The following is a 24594-nucleotide window of genomic DNA, read 5'->3' as shown; positions in this document are numbered from 1 at the left end:
AACAAAACACAAAAAACATAAATTGCAAGAACACATGAAAGACACAGTTTCACTTGAACTTTTCTTAGTAAAGTATTAAAAGACATATTTCCAAAGACACTTTTTTTTTTTTTACCATGTACCTAGGACTGAGTATTCACTCCTTGTTTCCTATGATAGATTGGGTGTTATAATTTGTACCAAGTAGCAAGCCTTTGTAGTTTTAAAAAGCTGTTATTCCAGATTAGTGCAGGCATCTTTAGAAACATTTGTTCTCAACTTGGTTTCCCTATTTCAAAACTGCTATCTTATATATGAACTCAAAGATTTTTAATAATGCCAATTTTTAAACATTGTTTAAGAAACATTTTGGATTCTATCCTTAATCTCAGTGTTGGACTGAGAAATATCCATACAGCAAAAATATGTTGGATATGTAGAGTGTAAAATTATCAAAGTTCAAAACATTCATGTTTTATACAATCTTCTGTAAGGTCTTTGGCTTTAATACTCTTTTTGCACCACAAAATCTAACATGAGTTTTTTATTCCATCTTTCATTCTCCACTGTTTGTGTGGCTTCCCTCCTCAAATCTGTCAGAAACACAAAGCCAAGCAAAGCATCATCACCTTCTGAAAACTGCTAAAACTATAGTCAGAATCAACACAGCAAAGCACCCTGCACTTAGACTCATTTCCTTGGTATTTAAGTGATGGGATGACTTGAGGACCCATGCTGCATTTAGCTACATGCTCCAGGTCACAGAGGTATTCCGCTGAGGCCATTTTTAGAAGACCATAAAACCACCCCATCATGTTCTGCTTCCAGGTACTTTCACTGCCTTTGTATCACATGTACGGAGGAGAAAAAAAAAATGGCTTAAAATAATAAGATACTTAAATAATTGGCATTGACATTGCCTTTTTAACTCTGGGATTTCAAAACATTTTCCAAACATTAATTGCAATGGGACCCTGGTGAGCCTGACAGTATCATACCTATTTTCCAGGACGGTAAGCAGGGAGCACTGGGCCCATTTCTTGCCTTGCCCTGTGCCCTTCAGAGCTCGCCCAAGCTCAGAGCTCCCTTAAAAACCACTGGATCAGCTCCAGGGAAGCACAGAGGAAAATGAGAAATGGGCTCTTGGAGATTTAAGAGATTTTGTAAGGTCACATACAAGGGAGCTGTAGCTAAAAGTCAAAGCTGAAAATCTAAAGTTTCCTTATGCAGTGGTTAGATATATTTCCTCATTAAGAAAATATGTGTAGAATGCCAGGCCTGCAGGAATACCATGGTAAGAAATGGAATCTGTTGCTGCTCGTTTTTGAATAACATATTCAATAACAAAAACGTCTCCCTTTGATTTGAATAAAAATGACCAAATGTTCACAGGCAGCATGGAGAGGAGCCAAGCAAGGACCGACAGTGAATTTCAGCATTGACTTCTAAAAATTGTGAAAGGGAGGCTAACAGCCTAATTTGTATTAGCGACTAGATTTTTGCCCCGAGATCAGGGGGTGGTATAAAGAAGAGGCATATACAGAAAGTGGAAGGGGGGTTAGAAGTCATACCAAACATGCTGCAAAGGCCTGTGGGCACCTCAACCTTTTTTCTTTAATTGGGAGAAGAAGAGGTTTTGACTAAAGTCTAAGTTCTACAATGTAGGCCGGTAGCCCAACTGGGAAATACTCTTGATTTGAACAGTTTGCAGCCGTTCTATTCTGAACTCTTTATATAGCTCCTCTTTCAATACTGGGACACATATTTTAAGGTAAAAAAGGGTATTTTACTAATTTTTTAAATGAAGCTTTGACTGCAAGCGATACTCAGAGTTGGTAATCATCGCTGGTTCCTTTCCCATTCCGCACTGCAGGAATGAGGGCAATGTCACAGCTGGCTGTCAGCACAGCTCTTATTACTAACACCAATTATTGATTTTTAAAAGGCCTACACTATTAGTACCCTGCTACATCTCTTCACACACAATATGTGTTTTAAAAATTCCTTTTTAAAAAAATATAAAATCTGAGTCTAACCTTTCTATCATCAGCATGCTTGCTCTTTACATTTTATCTTAAATCTTCACAGGAAAGCAAACCAGGAATCTTTTTTTTTTTTTTTTTAAACTTCTGGGCTAATTTAGAAGCAGAGATGCTTTACCCATATGATCTCCCTGGCAGGTGTCACGTTAGGGAAAAGCAAATGGTGGACCATGAGGAGAGAATAAAAGGACACAATTAGAAAGTTTAGGATCTTCTATTCCCTTTTCCCTGCCTTTATTTCATGCTATTCCAATCTATGCTAAAGCCACTCATAAAAACCCACCTGGCCTCATTCTCACCAGGACGTCCGATTTTGCATAGGCATTCATCCCACATTGGACTTTTCTCTTTGCAATCTCCCAATGGCTAATTCTAGAAATTCTCTCAAAATACAACTATTCACACTTTCGTCACTCTAATTATTTATATTTTCCGCAAGTAATCAGTTCTGAGAATTCATTTCCTAGGCCTGCCTTAACACAGTACCACTAACTGGGTTGCTGAAATCACAGAAATGTACCGTCTCACAGTTCTGGAGGCTAGGAATCTGAGGTCAAAGCCTAAGTTTGGTTCCTTCTGACAGCCATGAGGGGCAGTCTGTTCCATGCCTGTCTCCTGCTTCTGGGAGTTGTCAGGCAACCTTTGGCCTTCCTCAGCTTAGAGAAGCATCTCCCAGGTATCTGCCTTCATATTCACACAGCACTCTCCTCGTGTCTGGGTCCAGGTTCTCCATTTCATAAGGACACAGTTATATAGGATGAGGGTCTGCTGTGATAACGTCATCTTACGTTTATTCTCTGCCAAGGCTCTATTCCAAAATAAGGTCATATTCACTGGTACTGGGGGTTAGGACTGCAGTATATTCTTGGAGGACAAATTTCAAACCTAAACATTGGTTTTGTTAAATGTCTTTACATGCATCACTACTGAAAAAAAGAACCAATGCCAATGCCTCAGCAAGAAAGAAAAATTAATGCATTAATTACATGGGAAGTTTGCATGTATGAGTAAATGAAGACAATTGAATTTCATGAGGATTCCAGAAGTTCACAAGTCAGAAAATCAAGTTTATTTACTCTGTCCTAATATGTGCTTCCCAAGTGGAGCAGTGGTAAAGAATCCACCTGCCAATGCAGGAGATGTAAAACTCAAGTTTGATATCTAGGTCGGGAAGTTACTGTGGGGTGGGATATGGCTCCCAACTCCAGTATTCCTGCCTGGAGAATTCTATGGACAGAGGAGCCTGGCGGGCTACAGTCCATGAGGTTGCAAACACTCAGGCATGATTGAGCACGCACGCGCGCGTGCGCATGCGCACACACACACGCACACACACACACGCACACACACACACACACTATATGTACTAACATCTGATGTTCTTCAGTGACAGATGCAATGTAAAACTGAACAGACATTTTCTTGAGCAACTACTAACTGTGCTACTGCTATAGACCTAAGAATTTTAAAGATAAGTGAAAAGTACTTGCTATCTTCAAGCAACTTAGTTAGGAGGCATAGTTCAGTTCAGTTTAGTCGCTCAGTCGTGTCCAACTCTTTGCGACCCCATGAACCTCAGCACACCAGGCCTCCCTGTCATTCACCAACTCCCAGAGTCCACCCAAACCCATGTCCATTGAGTGGGTAATGCCATCAACCATCTCATCCTCTGTCGTCCCCTTCTCCTCCTGCCCTTAATCTTTCCCAGCATCAGGGTCTTTTAAAATGAGTCAGCTCTTCTCATCAGGTGGCCAAAGTGTTGGAGTTTCAGCTTCAACATCAGTCCTTACAAAAGGTATAAACATATCATTGAAATTTAGAGTCCATCATAAAGGAAAGCCACGTAAATAGTGGGGAAGAAAACAGACAGGGGTGAACTCAGCTTAGCAGCCTCATAGCTGTGAGGGAAGGAAGCGCGCGCATGTCTTCATAAAAAATACATCTGTATAGTCTCACCTAATTGTAGGGCAAGAATACAATGGAGACCCACACTTCATATATCTAAACATCTTCAATGAAATTAAGCAAACTGCTCACTAAAAACATATTCTAATGTCCTATATTGCCAAATAAAACCTTTAAGCAACAATGTATAAAAATAAATGCATTATCATGGTTTTTTATATGACAGTAGAAGCAAAAATTGAAACATATTGGACCTCTGTCATTGCCCAGGTTTGAATCTCCTGGTGATAGACTGGTGTCTTAGAAGAAACATACATATTTCATAAATATATACATATATTTCGTACAATCTTTCTCACCTTCATGTCAGTAAAATTTTATCTCTTTCATTGAAATTTACAGAGATGGTGAAAAAATTCAGGTTAGAATTGAAACTTTTTAGAGCATTGCAGATATTGTTTAAATGAAATCTAGTTACTTTGATGGCATGTTGTTTATATTACCATGTGTGCCAGAATATAAAGTCAAATCTGATACATACATAATTTTAAATAAGAGTAATCACAATTTTAAAGAAAAATAAGAGTAATCACCTGAATAACTGATCAGTAGGATGCTAAGTATATTTTGAAGAAAAATTAGTTCTCTATTTTCCTGTCCCTCACCTGACTTTGATAGTGATTTTAGTGAACATTTTTGGAAATTTTAAAAGGCAATAGAAAGAAAACAAAAAATAACATGTGCATTTTATAAGGCTTATGAATGAATACACTGGCAGTTTCAAGGCTGTAAACCTCTAAAACATCAGGACATTGGGTACTGGCTAATATTTGGGTATTTTATTTTTTTTCTTCTTGCAGCTTGGCATAGCACAGACTTAGTGCTGACAAATGACAAAGAATTAGTAAAGTTTCCTTGATTTACAAGGTCTATTTCTTCTTAGTAGTTTTCCAGGAAAATACACCCTGGCTTGGTGGTCTGATCCTTTGAAACCTCTCAAGGAGCTTAAATATAGGTAAACTCAATGGGAAATGACAAGAACAAGGTGATTGTTGTTTCCAACTATAATGACTCAAGGTGAATTCCTACCCACAAAGGCAATCCCTTGGTTTATTCCACTGACACGGTACTAAAATACTGACCCGTGGGTTTACTGTAGATACGATTGTCCCTGTAGTGTTAAGAGGAAATTAGTCTTTACCGTGAGGAGTGGGATCATCGTTATCTTTATTTTGCTGGTAACAGAGTAATGAAATATTATACAAAGCACCTGGAAATCTTATAGGTTCTATATAGATGAGCCAGAGATACATAGTTTACTTGAGCATAGTTCATGAATTGATGTTAATTGTAATTTTATGTTACTGGAACTATGCCCATTGTTCACACCAGAAACCAGTATGAGTCATTGTAGTCTCCAGGGTCATGAATAGAGCTTAATATTTCCCAAAAGTAGTACGTCTTAAACACACGCAAGATTATTACTGCAAAAATGTTATTGTTTAAATAGTGAATATGTTGACCATTTTAGCTGACAGTCTCTGTTGCAATTTATCAAAGACAAATTTAGCAGAGTTAAGGTCACCAAAAGGAAACTATTAAACATAAATATTTTCATTTCTTCTGATCTAGTACTTTTTCTACAGCACTATATATCACTTTAGTGCTTCTTGATTAAGAGTGATGCCTTCCTCCAACTTTAGAACTTCAGTGCAAGCATTCCCCTGTCCCATGTTTCTTTTGATTTACAAAGTAGAGTGTAAAGCTGGATTGCATTAGCTTAAAATGAGATCAACACAAATATGTAGCTTTTGGTGATTTATTACAGTGATTTTACTAGATACAGCAAAAAAGTATCTGGGAATGAGAAATTTTCTCTTTTCAAATATTGAAACTCTCCTTCTCTCCCTCTAAACTAACACTGTATTTTATTACCTTAGAAAGTTTCATAATCTGCACCGTCTAATATGCTAAATTTAGGATATGTAATTTTTACTATATAGTGTCTATTAAAATATCAAGAACATTTATTGTTAAATTAAAATGCCTATTCCTTATGTAAAAGTAGAGACTATGGATAGATAAAATAAAGATGTAACTTTTTTAGTGTAATTTTTATTGAGATAATGTAGATTCATATGTACTTGAAAGAAATAATTTGGAAATTCTGTAGAACACTTAGCTACTTCCTATCAATGGTAAACTACAGTATGATATTGTATAAAACCAAGATATTAGTATTGTTACAACCCACCAATCTTATCCAGCTTTCCCCAGTTTTACTTGTACCTGTATGTATGTAGTGTATTTATTTCCATATTTTTTTTTTTTAATCACAGTAACTAATTTGGCCATGTAAGTATTTTCTTAAATTTTAAGCACCTATGCCTAACAAGGGCTTATGGGTTAGACTGTGGGCATGTTCAGTCATGTCCAACTCTTGCCAGGATCCTCTGTTTATGGAATTTTCCTATTAAGAATACGGGACAGTGGGTTGCTGTTTCCTACTCCAGGGTATCTTCTCCAACCAGGAATCGAAACTGAGTCTCCTATGTCTCCTGCATTGCAAGTAGATTCTTTTACTGCTGAGCCACTGGGTAAGGCCCATGGGTTAGATTATGTATACTTAACCCTAAAAGTTTTAAAATACTTAATAAAAATAGATTTTCCTTAGAATCCTAACCAATACATTTATTACATCTCAGACCTAGTTAAATATTACTAGCAAGTAGTTCGAAAGATGGGCTCTTGTTCCCCCAAATTAAAGACAGCTTATATATCAGCAGGGACAATTTTTTTTTTTTTCTTATGAAAGCACATCATAGTTTTAAATCAGAGGTTCAAAAGAGGTTAAGAATAAGAATCTGTTTTGAGTGTTTGGGGCATCAGCTCATTAAGAGTAATAGAGCAAGCTTCCAGTTTGAAAAGGCACCAACTCCAACGTGTAATGATTTCACTTTCAAATTTCTTTTATCTCAGCTGCTTCTACTTCAACAAATACAAGTGCTTCAGATATAATAAGACTAATGAGCATTGCAGATGATTATGAAAATATAATACTTCCCAAGGCATAATGATATCTTTTTTCTCAAATTAAGGAAAAAAAAAATAAAGGATATTTCCCTTGTGAGAGTTGTCATTGCCTGAATAAGACCTCAGTTAAAACCAAAAACTCAACTTTTGAACACATCTCTGAAGAAAGTATTTTGTGAGCAGTTCTCCTTAGCTTATAAGATAAGTTTTATTGGCTTTAGCAAAGATTCTGTAAATGCTATAGGATTATATCCTTAAAGTCAAATGTGTCAAAATGGGTCATTTGAAATCATTGCCTCATTGCAGCTTGGAGTTGGCATTCCGCTGATCAGCTCACCGTGTACTCTTGGGTACTTTCTCTCTAAAGTGGTTACAAGTCCAGCCTTCTAATATTATAGTTGGATGCACTATATAAAAGGGCCATTTTCTAGTAAGTACCTTACTTGCTTCAGAGCCAGAGTGTAGAAGCTCTTTCATCTGTCACAGTGTTTGACACAAGGATGCCGTGTCTCCGTTTGTTCAAAATGGATATTGCGCCCTGTGTAGGAATGGCGATAGAAATCAGGAAAGAACTGAGAACCAAGGCTGTGCAATATAATTTAAAAAAACAAACACAAAAATAAAGTGCCTAATCTGACCCACAAAATGAGACATCTGCAAACTGCTATAGCAAATTGTGTAATGAACAGCATCTCCAGGGTCTCGTCATGCAATTCAGAGCTGTTTTTGGCGCTCTTTCATTTTGGTTTGAAGACAGATTGTTTTACAAGGTACATCAGCCTTCAGGGAATAGCAATTTCCTTTCTACCCTTCCCCTCTCCAACAGCAGCGCCAATGTAACTTTTAAACTGTTTATCTTTGATCAAAAATGTATTGCTTAGCACACTAAGTAAACAGCCCAACAATTTGTCATTGAAATTATTGCTTCCTGTGACTATTTTTAGCGCGTTTTTTTTTTTTAACATTTACTAAGCAATTGGTAATGAGAGCTGATAACCCTGCCATTTGTTTTTTACTTTTGTAATGATCTCAGAAAAACATTTTGAAATATGATCCACTCTATAATGTAATGGATAAACTACTATGCTGCCAGGAATTATACCCAACTTCCTCACTTAATAGTCATGGGAACTTAAGCAACAACCACAACCCACACACATAATGCAGGAAATGATACGGAACACATATATCACATTTTTGTGGTGATATGTTTACCAAGAAAGGCCACTTTAGCATTACCGAAACTCCAGAAACATTAAATCAAGGAGATTCAAAAATGTGGAAATGCTGATAGAATACTATGCTCAATTATAAAGTGTTTTGTTTTTTGAAACAGTTTGATAGCCACCTATTAATTTAATACATTTAAAATGTAGTTAAATAATACATTTGAATGTGATAGGAAAAGCAGCCAAGTACAATACTATTCCATTTTGCTTTGTGCTGCTATGTAAAGTCCTTTTCCGGAGAAGGCAGTGGCACCCCACTCCAGTACTCTTGCATGGAGAATCCCATGGACGGAGGACCCTGGTGGGCTGCAGTCCATGGGGTCGTGAAGTGTTGGACACGACTGAGCGACTTCACTTTCACTTTTCACTTTTATGCATTGGAGAAGGAAATGGCAACCCACTCCAGTGTTCTTACCTGGAGAATCCCAGGGACGGGGGAGCCTGGTGGGCTGCCGTCTATGGGGTCGCACAGAGTCAGACATGACTGAAGCGACTTAGCAGCAGCAGCAGCAGCAAAGTCCTTCTCAGTCCTAAATACATTCTGAATACTTTTATCATTCTTACATGCAGCTTTATTGTTTGTGTTGTTATTTTTGTTTGATATGAATATTGTCATCTATATAGGAAAGCAATCAACATCTACTGATTATTATTTATATGCTGTTTTTAATAGCAACATCAGAGAAGTTATGTCTTTGTACATATTATTTTTCCCTGTTTGTCAATTTTCTGCAGAGAACTTTTCTTTTTTCTTGTTGCTTTGGAAGTACGTTACATCTCATATTTGCAATTGTCCTTAAAAATGAGGCATTATCAGTTCTATTTTTCCCCCTGTGTTTGATATGCATCTAGAAAACAGAACAAGTTATTGTTCTGTAATACTTATGGACTACACAATGGACAATTTGAATTTAGAGACAAAGATATTTACTTTATTCTTATTAATAGATATATCTATTTTACTACTATATCCTATGTTTAATGACCGCTTTTATATGATTTCTTAGTATAGGAATAAGGATAATTCTATAGTTGGCAGAAAAGAGTTTCAGTTCTTCTCTTATGATACCAGTCTTAATCACTAGTGTAATAGTTGTTTAAAAAAAAAAAAAAGTATTTATAGCATTTCACACTCCCTGATATGCTTCCCAAATCCTATGCCCCATAAAAAACTGTAGAGTCTAAAGAAAAATAGAAAGATTGAAACTAAATACCATCTCAGAGTTGTACAGAGTCAAGATTCCGTGAAGTTCCTTCTGATGTGCCAGTGCTCTTTGAGGTTTCAGAATGATGTTGAAACATTTCTCTGCTTCTCTTTGATTTACCCTGAATCTGCTTGAGTACCTGAGTCAAAAGGACTCTGCTAGCAACTCTAAGTACCAAGCTAAGAATCCTCCAGAGCTTTCTTGATTGTTTGTTAACTATTGGGAAAGTCTAGAACTGAGAAGAGACTTAATTTTTATACTTTATTAAAATGTGCATAAAATTTATATGTATATACACAGACCCAATTCATAGATATATGTGTGAATATGTGTATATATTGATATTGCTCAGCAATCATAAAGTCCGAGTAGCCTTACTCCATAAAGATAAATGAAATGATCTGCCACAATGTTCAATGTCTGGTTTTTGATGGAAAAGGGAGGAAATGTAAAATCATACTCTCCTTTACCTTCCCCCAAACTGTCATAAAAACAAGTTAGGTTGTTTAAAAGTTTTTATTGAAATTCAAATTAGTGGAATTGTTTTGCATTGATAATCTTCTATTTTATAAAAGCCATTAAGAATTTTTTTTTATTCAAAAAGAATACATTTACCCTTAAAAGAAAACAAATAACTTCTCTCAACATTAGCTTTCCTTTATTATTAATAAATACTACTTTAATTTAGGAAGTCTTTAAAGATATTAAACAGTAAGAAAAGAGAAAATATTCTTCCTTTTTGCATTATAACTAACTTGGTATGTGATGGGGTAAATAGTAACTTTAGAAGTGAAATGAATATTAATCTCAAAACTTCCAGTAAGGGCTAGCAATACAAATAATAAAGATTTCACTCTTCTTTCCCAGGGATGGATCTTACTGTTTTCTTGCAAGCTAAGCCAAGTGATCACAGCAAGAAACAGGCTCTCCTTAGATTGGTACTGCCTAACTTCCCCCTCGGAGAAGGCGATGGCACCCCACTCCAGTACTCTTCCCTGGAAAATCCCATGGATGGAGGAGCCTGGTAGACTGCAGTCCATGGGGTCGCGAATAGTCGGACACGACTGAGTGACTTCTCTTTCACTTTTCACTTTCATGCATTGGAGAAGGAAATGGCAACCCACTCCAGTGTTCTTGCCTGGAGAATCCCAGGGACGGGGAGCCTGGTGGGCTGCCGTCTATGGGGTCGCACAGAGTCGGACACGACTGAAGTGACTTAGCAGCAGCAGCAGCAACTTCCCCCTTAGCTGGTGATAAAGTGTAATGGTTAGCATCTGTTAAACAACAAAATGGAAGGAAAGCATGACTTGTGAACATTCCTATGGTGACTAAAACAGGGATATATAGTCCCATTTGCCCCAACATTAGATGTCAAAACATTTTAATGCTGTGGGGTTATACTTACAGATTATTTATGTTTGCTCTAAAATTCTTGAAAATTGCCAAATATGAAAGAAAGTGAAAGTGTTAGTTGCTGAGTTGTGTCAGACTCTTTGCAACCCCATGAACTGTAGCCTGCCAGTCTTCTCTTTCCATGGGATTCTCCAGGCAAGAATATTGGAGCGGCTAACCATTCCCTTCTCCCGGGGATCTTCCTGACCCAGGGATTGAACCTGGGTCTCCCATATTGCAGGCTGATTCTTTACAGTCTAATCTGCCAGGGAAGCCCTATACTTGTGTATTGGTTATGTTTACTCTCAATTCTTGAAAATTGCCCAATATAGGGCAGGAAATTAAAGAAAACTGAAATGACCCACAAGACTATCAGTTACTTAATAACAGGGATTTTTGTGTACTTTGTTTACAAATATATCTAAAGTATTTGGACCACCTCTAGATCATAGATACTTGATAAATAGTTTTTGCTTGAATTAATAATTTCATAATATCTTGTATTGTTTGCTCAACAAAGAAATTTTGGAGAAACCTAAATTTTAGATTTTGTTTTCAATATGTAGGCTTATATGTGAAATTACAATTTTAACTCATTTGAAACTTAATATCATAGAGTTAAAATGACCTTGCCATATGAGATTTTGAGCTGGTTTAGACTGAGTACCCTGGAATCAGACTTGGATTAATCTTATGATCTTTGCATCACCATTTAACAACTGTGATCTTGGGAAAATGGCTTAGTATATCTGTGAATTGGTTTCTTTTCTGTACAATACAGGTATTTTTAATGTTATCTATCTCATGAAGTGGTTGTGAGATCTGTATATTTAAGAGGATTTTCAGTTTTAAAGTGTGGACTCCAATCAGTTTATAAAACAGATATTTATTTATTCACTGACTTATAAGTACCTATATATGGACTGTCTTTTAGGTAACTTACTGAATTATAGGATCTGAAGAGTTTTAAAAGACTCCATCATCTTAAAAACATGCCCAGTACCTTAATTGTTGGAATTGATGTGCACATAGTAGTCCCTTTTTAATAGTGTATGCTGCTGCTGCTGCTGCTAAGTCGCTACAGTGTATACCCAATCCCAAAACACCTTAAACAATTATCAGCTTAAACAACTTCACATGTGTTTAACAGAATGCTAGGTAAGCAGAATTTGGGGGGATAATTATAGATAAATTTATTGAGCACTTTCTAGTCCCAGATATCATACTTAGTGCTCAAAAGACAAAGTTTTAATGATGATACAAAGAGTTACACAAACAATATTTCTGGGAAACAGGGAATGTCCCCAGAAAGTAGAGTCCAAATACAAAATCACAGATGGATATTTAAGCAATCACATAAAATGAGATGTTGAATTAGTTTAAAGTGAATCCAACATTGCTGATTGTTCATTTAAGAACATTCCTGGGGCATGTAGTATATGCCAGGAACTGGGAATAAGGGACATTTATTTATCAAAGACTTGATAGATAGTGGCACAACTTGCTTTAGTTTGCAAGGTAAGATAAAAACATCAAAAGACTGCTGATGACTTTGTAAATTACTTGATCTCTCTCTCTCTCTCTTTTTCTCTCTCTCCCCTAATGATGGTTTAGCTGGAAATGGTTTTATTACTAGAAACACTTAGAGCAAGAACACAGTTCCTGACAACTTAAATTTGATTTATTCAACAAACATCAAATACACAGAAGCAGCTTCCTGGTTTCATTGTCTTGACACCATCTCCTCCCTTTGTTTCCAGCAAGGGCTATACTTTCTGATACTTCCAGTAGTGTCTCAGGAAGCAGAACTAATATGGGAAGAATATTAAATGTAAAGGTAGAGTGACAATTTCCAATGTAAAAGAGTCTAGAAGGATCAATGGAACATCTTAACCAGTAAGATCATTTGCCACATAATGAAGTAGTCAACGCTGTAAAATTATACCATCTCAGTGGTGGCTAAGGAGCGAGATTTCTTCTAATTAAGGGAAATCATAGCCAATGTTCCCATTTTAATCTAAGACGACATGACAAGTATCTTTAGTTCAGTCGCTCAGTCTTGTCCGACTCTTTGCGACCCCGTGGACTGTAGCACGCCAAGCTTCCCTGTCCATCACCAACTCCCAGAGCTTGCTCAAACTCAGGTCCACCGAATCTGTGATGACATCCAAACATCTCATCCTCTGTCATCTCCTTGTCCTCCTGCCTTTAATCTTTCCCAGCATCAGGGTCTTTTCAAATAAGTCAGTTCTTCACTTCATGTGGTCAAAGTATTGGAGTTCCAGCTTCAGCATCAGTCCTTCCAAAGAATATTCAGGACTGATTTCCTTTAGGATGGACTGGTTGGATCTCCTTGCAGTCCAAGGGACTCTCAAGAGTCTTCTCCAACACCATAGTTCAAAAGCATCAATTCTTTGGCTCAGCTTTTTTTATAGTCCAACTCTGACATCCATACACGACTACTGGAAAAACCATAGCTTTGACTAGATGGACTTTCGTTGGCAAAGTAATGTCTCTGCTTTTTAATATGCTGTCTAGATTGGTCATAGCTTTTCTTCCAAGGAGCAAGCATCTTTTAATTTCAGGGCTATAGTCACCACCTGCAGTGATTTTGGAGCCCAAGAAAATAAAGTCTGCTACAGTTTGTATTGTTTTCCCATCTATTTGCCATGAAGTGATGGGAATGGATGTCATAATCTTAGTTTTCTGAATATTGAGTTTTAAGCCAGCTTTTTCACTCTCCTCTTTCACTTTCATCAAGAGGCTCTTTAGTCCTTCACTTGCTGCCATAAGGGTGGTGTCATCTGCATATCTGAGGTTATTGATATTTCTCCTGGCAATCTTAATTCCAGCTTGTGCTTCATCCAGCCTGGCATTTCTCATGATGTACTCTGCATATAAGTTAAATAAGCAGGGTGAGAATATATAGCCTTGATGTACTCCTTTCCCGATTTGGAACCAGTCTGTTGTTCCATGTCCAGTTCTAACTGTTGCTTCTTGACCTGCATACAGATTTCTCAGGGGGAAGGTAATGTGTTCTGGTATTCCCATCTCTTTAGGAATTTTCCACAGTTTGTTGTGATTCACACAGTCAAAGGCTTTGGCATAGTCAATAAAGCAGAAGTAGATGTTTTTCTAGAACTCTCATGCTTTTTCAATGATCCAGTGGATGTTGGCAATTTGATCTCTGGTTCCTCTGCCTCTGGGCTTCCCTGGTGGCTCAGAGGTTAAAGCATCTGCCTGGAATGCAGGAGACCCAGGTTCGATCCCTGGGTCGGGAAGATCCCCTGGAGAAGGAAATGGCAACCCACTCCAGTACTCTTGCCTGGAGAATCCCATGGAGGGAGGAGCCTGGTAGGCTATAGTCCATGGGGTTGCAAAGAGTCAGACACGACTGAGCGGCTTCATTTTCCTCTGCCTTTGCTAAATCTAACTTGAACTCACATAACAAGTATCTTATTCAATTTCAAACATATAAACACAATGGTGGCATTCAGGCAATATAATGGGTTAACCTAATAGTTAGAATTTGAGGTTCTCAGGTGAGTTTTACATTTTTAAACTGCATTTCCATACTAACTGCTTTGATGGTAAATTTGGATTCTCTTAAACTGAGATTTTGGTCTTCCTAGGTAGATCAGTGAGTAAAGAATCCAGTTGCAATGCAGGAGACATGGGCAGAAACGAGTTCAACCCCAGAGTCAGGAAGATTCCCTGGCAGAGGAAATGCAACCCACTCCAGCATTCTAGACTGGAAAAGCCCATGGGCAGAGGAGTCTGGTGGGCTACAGTCCATGGGGTCCCAAGAGTTGGACAGGACTTAGCGACTGAACCACCACCACCACGATACAGTTCAGGAATTAATTAGCAAAACAAATTCAAATAATACTAAATATGAAATGAAAAGAGTAAAAGTTTAAGTACTTATCTTACTTTGCTTTATGTGTGCATGCATGCATGCTAAGTCGCTTCAGTCATGTCCAACTCTTTGCTACCCCATGGACTGTAGCCTGCCAGGTTCCTCTGTCCATGAGGTTCTCCAGACAAGAATATTGGAGTGGGTTGCCATTGTTCTACTCACAGATGGGCATACATCCAGCCTGCCACCTGTTTTGGTACGGCCAAGGAGCTAAGAATCATTTTTATCATTTTAAGTAGCTGAAGAAAAACCAGATTATTTTGTGAAATGTGACAGTTATACACAATTCAGATTTCAGTGTCTGTAGTTATGGTTTTGTTGGAACGTAGGGAGTCTTGTTTGTTTCTGTGCGGTCTAGGTCTGCTTTCACACTAAAATGGCAGATTCTGTGGGAAGCTGTGACAGAGACCATACGGCGCAAGAAGCCTAAAATATTTACTATCTTGTCCTTCATGAAGAAGTATGCTGACCCCTCTTCATTGCACTGATCCTTTTGTGAAGCAGAGAAAATGTGCGCATGCACAGCAGTCTGAGTCCAAACCACTTAAGCAAAATAACAATGTTTTCATTCTCCTTGGTATTTTCATCTTAATTAAAAGGTAACGAACATTCTAAAATAGAGGAGCAAGAGAAAATCACACTAAAATTTTGAATTTTTGCAGCTCACAAGTGCAAGATAGCCACTTGTGCCCAAAGTTCTTTGTTAGGATTCTGTGCCCAGACTTGGTCTGGAAATGCCATGATACAGATAATGAACGTGGACCATCAAAGAGGGCAGAGTTGGCCAAAATTTGACTTGGTATCAGCTGCATAAATCTGCTCCAGCATCCCAGTGGGTCCCTGGATCAGCAGATCTGTGATTAGAGCAAAGATTAACTAGGTATCTCCTCTGTAAAGTTCTGCTTTCTATTCAACCTACTTGACTTCACATAATTCAGCAGGTCTTTTTTTTTTTTTTTCTGTTTCTCTCAGAGCCAGTGCTCCCATCCATTCGAAAATAAGTACTAAACCATCAAAGGAATGTAAAATATTTATTGTCATGCAAATGTGGGCATTATCTGGAAATGTCTGGTTCAAACCTAATGGGCCAAGCTTTGAAAATAACTTTCTCAATGTGTTGAAGAATATTTTCTTCATTTTTATGGTATTGCTTTACTTACTATTATAGCGATTGTTGTACACCATTACACTTTAAATATGTTTATAACTTTACACACTTTGCTCACCATATGTACTTTGAAAACATGACTCTAAATATGGCATTGAAACATGTATAATATCATATACGAAACGAGTCGCCAGTCCAGGTTCGATGCACAATACTGGATGCTTGGGGCTGGTGCACGTGGACGACCCAGAGGGATGGTATATGGGGAGGGAGGAGGGAGGAGGGTTCAGGATGGGGAACACGTGTATACCTGTGGCGGATGCATGTTGATATATGGCAAAACCAATACAATATTGTAGTTAAAAAATAAGATAAATAAATAGAATAGAAAGACACAATTTCATTTATGACAATTTCACTACATGAGGGAAAAATGATAGATTGACTCTTACTTTAAAAGCCTTAAACCTTTTAATTTGCACTATTACACTTATTTTTCTTTAATTACATAGGCAGAAGTTAACACCCTATACTTAAAATTTAGGAAATTAAAACTTTTAGTAGCACTGTACAGTTATTGCATTGTGCTTTAATTGTGGTTTACAGATTCATTAGACTGTTGATGAGTAGAAATGCCAATGTAAATAAACGACGATTTAAAAAATGATTGTATTTGAAAAGCAGTATAGACCTTTAAAATCTCTGTTCTGTTACCAGTTTTTGAAAAATCGGGATATATACTAGAGCCTAAATAGGATGTTAGTTATCAAGCTACTTCAATGTTTAAACCCTAGCCAAGTGCTAAGATCTTAGAAGGATGGTTCACAGGTTAACTGATCTCAAGCTATTCAAACATCTACTAGCATAATTTTTCCCACTAGTATGCAAAAGGGAAGGTAATAAAAAAGAAAGTTTATGTAATATATTTCTATCATACACAGCAAATCTTATATGTATAAAACTCAGAGAACTTTCAGATCAGATCAGATCAGTCGATCAGTCGTGTCCGACTCTTTGCGACCCCATGAATCGTGGTACGCCAGGCCTTCTTGTCCATCACCAACTCCCGGAGTTCACTCAGACTCACGTCCATCGAGTCAGTGATGCCATCCAGCCATCTCATCCTCTGTCGTCCCCTTCTCCTCCTGCCCCCAATCCCTCCCAGCATCAGAGTCTTTTCCAATGAGTCAACTCTTCGCATGAGGTGGCCAAAGTACTAGAGTTTCAGCTTTAGCATCATTCCTTCCAAAGAAATCCCAGGGCTGATCTCCTTCAGAATGGGCTGGTTGGATCTCCTTGCAGTCCAAGGGACTCTCAAGAGTCTTCTCCAACACCACAGTTCAAAAGCATTAATTCTTCAGCGCTCAGCTTTCTTCACAGTCCAACTCTCACATGCATACATGACCACAGGAAAAACCATAGCCTTGACTTTGAGAAGAACTTTGAGGTCTACCAAATTCCAGTCTCATATATACATTTAGATTGGGTCTAATTTACCACCATACAACAAGTTTACCGTACAGATGAGCAAATTAAAATGAAAAAAAAAGAATTGCCTCTTCTTTGTTCACTCTCTTTTTTCACCCTCATCTAGAGGCTCTTTAGTTCCTCTTCCCTTTTCTGCCATTAGAGTGGTATCATCTACATATCTGAGGTTATTTATATTTTTCCTGGAAATCTTGATTCCAGCTTGTGATTCATCCAGCATGGCATTTCACATGATGTACTCCACATATAAATTATATAAACAGGGTGACAATATACAGTCTTGTCGTACTCCTTTCCCAAATTGGAAACAGTCTGTTATTCCATGCTTGGTTCTAACTGTTGCTTCTTGACTTGCATACAGGTTTCTCAGGAGAACAAGTCAGTCAGTCTGGTATTCCCATCTCTTTAAGAATTTCCCACAGATTGTTGTGATCCACACAGTCATAGTTTTAGCATAGTCAGTGAGGTAGAAGTCAGTATTTTCTTGGAACTCCCTTGCTTTCTCCATGATCCAACAAATGCCGGCAAATTGTTTTCTCTGACTCTTCAAATCCAGCTTGTACATCTGGAAGTTCTCAGATCATGTACTACTGAAGCCTAGCCTGAAGGATTTTGAGCATAACCTTGCTAGTATGTGAAATCAGTACAGTAATTTGAACATTCTTTGGCATTGCCCTTCTTCGGGATTAGTATGGAAACTGACCTTTTTCAGTCCTATGACCACTGCTGAGTTTTCCAAATTTTCTCACATATTGAGTGTAGCACTTTAACAGCATCCATCTTTTAGGATTTTAAATAGCTCAGCTGGAATTCTATCACCTCCACTGGCTTTGTTCATAGTAATTTTTCCCAAAGCCCAGCTCTAGGTGAGTGATCAAACTATCAATGTTATCCAGCTCATTAAGATCTTTTTTGTATAGTTCTTCTGTGTGTTCTTAATTTCTTCTGCTACTGTTGGGTACTTAAAATTTACATCCTTTATTATTCACATCCTTGCATGAAATATTCCTTTGATAGTTCTAATTTTCTTTAAGAGTTCACTAGTCTTTCCCATTCTATTGTTTTCCTCTTTTTTTTTTTTTAATTTTTTGCATTGTTCTTTTAAGAAGACCTTCTTATTTCTCCTTGCTGTTCTCTGGAACTCTGCATTCAGTTGTGTATAACTTTCCTTTTCTCCCTTGCCTTTTGCTTCTCCTTTCCTCAGCTATTTGTAAAGCATCCTCAGACAACCATTTTGCCTTCTTGCATTTCTTTTTCTTTGGAATGGTTTAGGACCTTCCTTGAGACTCAGATAATTTCTGTCTTCTGGCTACAACTTGAACTCTTTAAGTCCCTCAGTACTGCCTGACTTCTGTTATCTGGATGTGCCCTGCAAGTAGTTACTCTGTGGTAACCTCATGTAAGCAGTCAAATATTGTGATGTCTACTTGATCTCTAGCTTCCTGTAGAGATCCAGAACAATCATGGGACTCATCCCATGAGTTTTCCTTTTCTCAGCAATTGCAGTCTTCACTGCCTGCTGTTCAATGTCTGAAAATAATTTCCTCATGCTTTCCCCCTGCCAATTCTAGGATTGTTTACCTTATCAGGGTGATTTCAGTTCCAGTTATTTTGACATTGCCAAATAAAATAGAAGTCCCTTACATGATTCTTAATTGTTCTTATTTACTGCTATTCTATAGGCCTTATTCCATAAATGCAGTAAGTTACCTCTCTCTCTCTCTCTCTCTCTCTGTATATATATATATACATATTTTGATCTGGAAAATCCTTAAATAAGAACTAGCCAAGTTGCATCTCTCTTTTTATATACTACTGTCCCAATTTGTTAGTATTTTACCTGGTGTTTTATGTTATATTCACAGTGAAATTAATGTCTGGATTAATTTTCAGTGATACTCTTCTTTGAAATTAGACTAATGCTATCTTCAAAATGGATTGGAAAGTTTTGTGTGTATTTCCACACTTGAAACCATTTTGATAGTACTTACAGCTTACATCAGTATTTGATAGATTTTCATATACTATTTTAGACCTAATGTCTTACCTTTAGGTAAGGTACTATTCTGAATAAGATTGTAATAATAATTTTATTGTGTTTTCTTATATACATACAATAATTATTTTATGGTACATAATTTAATTTGGAATTACCATTTTACAGGACATGAACATATCACTCCAAAGTGCTCATACCAACTTACATTCCTACCAGTAGGATAGGAGCCTGTCTCTCTATCTGTATCCTCACTTGTTATAGTTAGTCTTTTAATTTTGAAAAATTTGGATGAGAAATATTTCATTTTATTTTCATTTGAGTTCTCATTTTTTTTCAATTTTCATGATATAGAGTGAAGTTGAGATGCTATTTATATTTTTCATTCTTTATTCCAAACTTCTACAAAATTTTTTATTTGGTGCTTATAGTATTTCTTACTAGCTCATAGCTTTTCTTTATAAATTCTATGTCAGTGTCAAATTTTTCCACTGAAAATATCTTTTACCACTTTGTGTTGGTTTTTAACTTTATTTTCTCTTTTATTGAAATAAGTTTCAATTTCCACAGTCATTTTAATGAATATCACTTTACCATTTCTGCTTTTCTCTGAATTTTCCAAGAAATACTTTTATTCATAGACCATAAAGACATTTCCCCCTATTTTGTTTTGTAATTTATAAATTTTTACATTATATATTTATTTATTTGAAAGAGAAAAAAAATGCTTCTCTTTCTCTACCATGCTACACTCTCAACACTTCTGACACCAAATATATGGGTTTTGTTTTCCCCTACACCAAGCAATTTTTCAACACTAGCTGAGAATCATACAATTCAATTTAATTCTAACACTACTATAGGGAATTGGTATCAAATCCCAAAGGTTAAGAGCTCACTCCAACAAGACTGCCTTCTGACTTCAGACACCAGTTGAAAGTTTAGGTTGTCACCTGTGGTTACTGCAACCCTTGTCTTTGATTCCATATTTTGCTAGAATGGTTTGCAGAACTCAGGGAACAGTTTACTGACTAGGTTACTGAATTATTATAAAAGGGTGCAACTCAGGAACAGCCAGACAGAATAGGATGCCCAGAGCAAGGTTATGGAGCAAGGAATGCAGCCCTTCTATGCTCTCTCCAGTACCTCCTTGTCATCTCCAACCTGGAAGCTCTTTAAACCCCATACTTTATAGAATTTTATGAAGGCTTCATTGCATAGTCAAGATTGATTAAATCTTTGGCCAATGGTGATTAGTGCAACCTCCAGCCTCTCTTCCCTTCAAAGGTTGGGGAGCAGGGAGGTAGGAAGCTGAAAGTTCCAATCCTCTAATTATAGCATTGGTTGTCCCAGGCAAGCAGCCCCCATCCTGTGGGTATCTAGGGACTTGAGCAAACTCAACTCATTAACATAAACTCAAATGTGATTGAAACTGTCTTTTTATGAATAACAAAAGGCATTCCTTTCACCTTTATTGCTATGGAGCTATCTCAGAAACTGAGGACAAAAGAGCAAATACTATGACAAAAGATCCTCCCAAGACCCTTATTACTCAAGATGTTACAAGGGTTTTAGTACTTCTGTGTCCAAGAACTGTGGATAAAACCAAAATATATATATTCTTATTATAAGACATAATAGCACATTATTTAATCCACCAATCACCATTTTTATGGCATAGGTATTAAATTCTCTGTATGAATAATCCATTTTTCCAACAGTAATTACTAAATTGTTACTAATATTAATTTTATTTGATACCATCTCTGTCTGACATAATTTCTAATGCATTTCTAATAACACATATCTCTGAACTCCCAAATCTCTATTTGCTTCTTTCTCTGAAAATATTATAATATTTAATTATTAGCATTTTATAGTAATCAGTACATCACTGGTTAACTGTTCTGACTTCTCCTCCTACAAAATTTTCTTGATTATTTTTGATCCTTTGTTCTTGTGTAGATTTTCTGCAGTTTGTCAGACTTCATTAAAAACTCTGTTGCTAATGTGATTGAATTTAATTTATAGATCACTTTGCGGAAACTTGATATGTTAATACCAAGTCTTTCAGTACATAAAGCTGTTCTATGTCTGAATATATATGAAATCTTGTCTTATGCCACTGTTATATTTTATAATTTTCTCCATAGAGGTCTTTTTTTATTAGGTTTAATCTTAATACCTTCATGGTTTCTACTGCCACAGTAAATAGAATCTCTTTTCTGTGATGTTTTCTAATTGACTTTAATCAGCATGTAAAATGTTGTTGATTTTTGCATTTTAATTTTTTAAGTTAGCTATCCAGTTGGTTATCTGATTACATATAATATTTTGTCTATTGGTCCTCTTTGAATATTCTATAATATCATACTAGCCATCATTAACAGACCTTTGTTTTCTTCTAAATAGCGTGTTTCATGCTAAAGGGAACATGTGACCTCACCTCACAAACTGCAAGGGAGGGTGGGAAATGTAGCCTTTGTGTAAACTCAGGAAGAGTAAATGAGAATGGTGAGCATTTAGTCAAATTCACTTACTGTCTGCCCTTCTGATCACTAAATACGTATTTCTCTCTCTCTTCACAAATAATACACTCACTTAAAATGCTCAACGTGTCACCCAGTCACTATATTCAGTTCAAAATCCAAGATATCTCTTCTGTGTGACAGCTTTTGATACTAAATAAAATATAATAGTATGTGTCACCAGATGTAATACAGCATGGTAGGACAAGAGCACCACATTAGATACCTCTCAGGGGAAGGTATGCAATATAAGGGGAAGGAAGAAAGTATTCAGATCCCCAGAGGGCCAACACTTTAGAGGCTTTCATTTTGCTCTCTGGAAAGATTTGCTTTCCCCATTATTTTCCATAGCTCTAGTTTCTGTCATTTTGGAGGCATCTCCTTGGCTTCATCAGAGATGGGTGTTGGGAGCCTGGTTTCCTTGAAGGGTTTGCTGAATTTAAAGACTTCCTCCCTTTCATGGAAACTATTGGCTAAGCATTGTTTTGCATCTTAAAAAATCAAGGCTTTTTAAGAACCAAAGCTTATTTCTTTCACACAGTATTTCTTCAACAGTGCAATAGGCATCATATAGATTTGCTTTTGATAAGATACCAATTTCATTAACCACATCCATCCTTTTGCTTCATCCTCTCTCGGTGATGGCGACTGCCATCAACTCTGGAATGAGTGAAAAGGTTGCAATCCTTTATCTGATGTTTGCCCTTGGTCCCTTTTCTTAACTGAGAAGTTGAGCTTGGTGTCGTACTCTTAATCTCATATTTTTCACATGTCATTTTGTTCAATTGAAACTTTTGCTTCTCTTGCATTTGTCAGCTGCCATTTGGACTGTATTTCAGCAGCTAGCCTGCTGAAGTCTATAAGACCACAAACTCTCTATTCCTTTTGTGTCTACTGAAGAACTAGCCATTCCTTCGCTGAGCTCAACTCTCTCTTGTGCTTACCTGTTTTAGGCAGTCATACTCAGTACTGTTTTCCAACTCTTTTCTCTAAAGTTACAATTTCCAAAGAATTATTGTTGCCTCCCAATTTACTTCAGGTATTACTTTACCTGACATTTTTCAACTGAAAAACAAAGGTCACTGAACTATGTATTAAGTATAGATGATTGGGACAAGTATATTTGGGGGGGGGGGTCATGGTAGGCAAGTACAGAATCATGGAAAGAAGTCAGGAAGCAATTATAACTCAGGAAGATCTGATAGTGACTTTAGTAGGAGGTGGCAGGAGGGATGGAACAAGGTCATCAGATTCTCAATATATATATCTACAGCAGAGTCTATTTCATTTGCTGATAGATTTAATGTGAAAGAGAAAGTCCTGTATAAAGGATGACTAGAAACTTATAGTCAAAAAAATCGATAAAGATGCTTTTGCCATTACCTCATAGTAAGTATTATAGCAAATATTAGGGGCACAAATATGAATAAGTCCCAATATCTCTCTTTCCACAACTCATTTTTTATTCAAGGGAATAGTCGTACAACTGGATAATCACAACACAGTGTACTGTGGGTAAGTATAATTATGTGATTATGAAATGATTGTTCCAGGAGTACAGAGGAGAGAGTGGATTACTTTACCTGGTGGGAAAGGGGGTAAGATTTTGCAAAGGAGGTGAAAGGGAGTTGATTCTTCAACAATGACCAAGAAAGTGTATAGGATTAGAATTTAAAATACCTCTTAAATGGGACATTTTATCTTTTACCACACAGCTATCAATTGCCCATATGAGTAGCTGTAAAACAGATATAAGTACAATCACTATCTGGTAGCCAATGTCAGCATTGCGATCTTACTCACATATTGTTTTCCCATTGGTTGCACATTTTAAACCTTCTGTTGATGTTAATCTGCAGTTTGGGATCAGCTGAGTCTCAGTTTGGCTATTAACTAATTCTATGAAACTTCCTAAGGAAATTAACCTCCATAAGGTCTTCTTCCGTTCAGTACAAATCAAGGTGTGGACTCCAGTATTGCTCAAATCACTTTATATGGTGATTTAATGGAAAAAAAATCAAAGATAAGTTGAAAATACAGTTATTCATAGATAAAAGTTATTCATTGATAACTTTTATTATTTTAAGGATCAGATTGAATTTAAAATTACCAAAATTTCCTAAATCAATAAGCAGATCATGCCATATATTTCATTTCCTTGGACAGATTTCAATAGGATAAAATGATGAATATCTCCCAAGTTAAAATCTACATGCTTCATGAAAAATCATCACGTTGACACTTACTATATTATTGTGGTTAAATTATAATAAAATAAAAACTTGAATAATTTAAAATAAATTTGGTATTCCTAAATTTGTGTTAATTTGTTGCCAAAGAATACATGACAATTATCTTACATTGAACCCTAAAGAAGCTCAATGGTAAATTGTATTTATTTTAAGATGTTCGTATGAAAAATGATTGAGAGGTATAGATGAAATCTTAGGTATATCTCACCCTGAAAGTTTTGAGTTGCTTTGCTATGTGAGGTCATCCATTATAAAAATCAGCACTGAAATGATCTGATTTGAAAGTATAAAGCTCAAAGGCAAATCTATATTTGGAAAATTCTAGTGATGTTTTGAAAACAACTGAATGACTCATCTAATGAAAGATGTGGTGTGGCTTCCTTGGAATTCTAAGCATTTGAACATCTTCTAACCTAACTCCTTCCTCCCCCCATCTTTCTGCTCTTTTGGTATTTTTGTTTCCAGTGAATGGATAAGAATTAAAATTTTTTTGCACCCTACCTTTTAACTTTCATATT

The 24594-nt window shown here is 36.7% G+C and overlaps 1 long non-coding RNA gene and 1 other non-coding gene across 11 annotated transcripts in view; both read left to right on the top strand.

Moving 5' to 3' along the window:
• LOC129639491 (uncharacterized) overlaps positions 1-24594 on the top strand; it is a 347939-nt gene that overhangs the window by 209164 nt on the left and 114181 nt on the right. The window lies entirely within an intron of this gene.
• On the top strand, positions 13995-14066 carry TRNAS-GGA (transfer RNA serine (anticodon GGA)). The gene has a single exon. It is a non-coding gene; the product is annotated as a tRNA-Ser (tRNA).

The sequence above is a fragment of the Bubalus kerabau genome, chromosome 1, assembly GCF_029407905.1.
Source record: "Bubalus kerabau isolate K-KA32 ecotype Philippines breed swamp buffalo chromosome 1, PCC_UOA_SB_1v2, whole genome shotgun sequence".
Lineage (NCBI taxonomy): Eukaryota > Metazoa > Chordata > Mammalia > Artiodactyla > Bovidae > Bubalus > Bubalus kerabau.
This window is presented reverse-complemented; position numbering and strand designations above follow the sequence as displayed.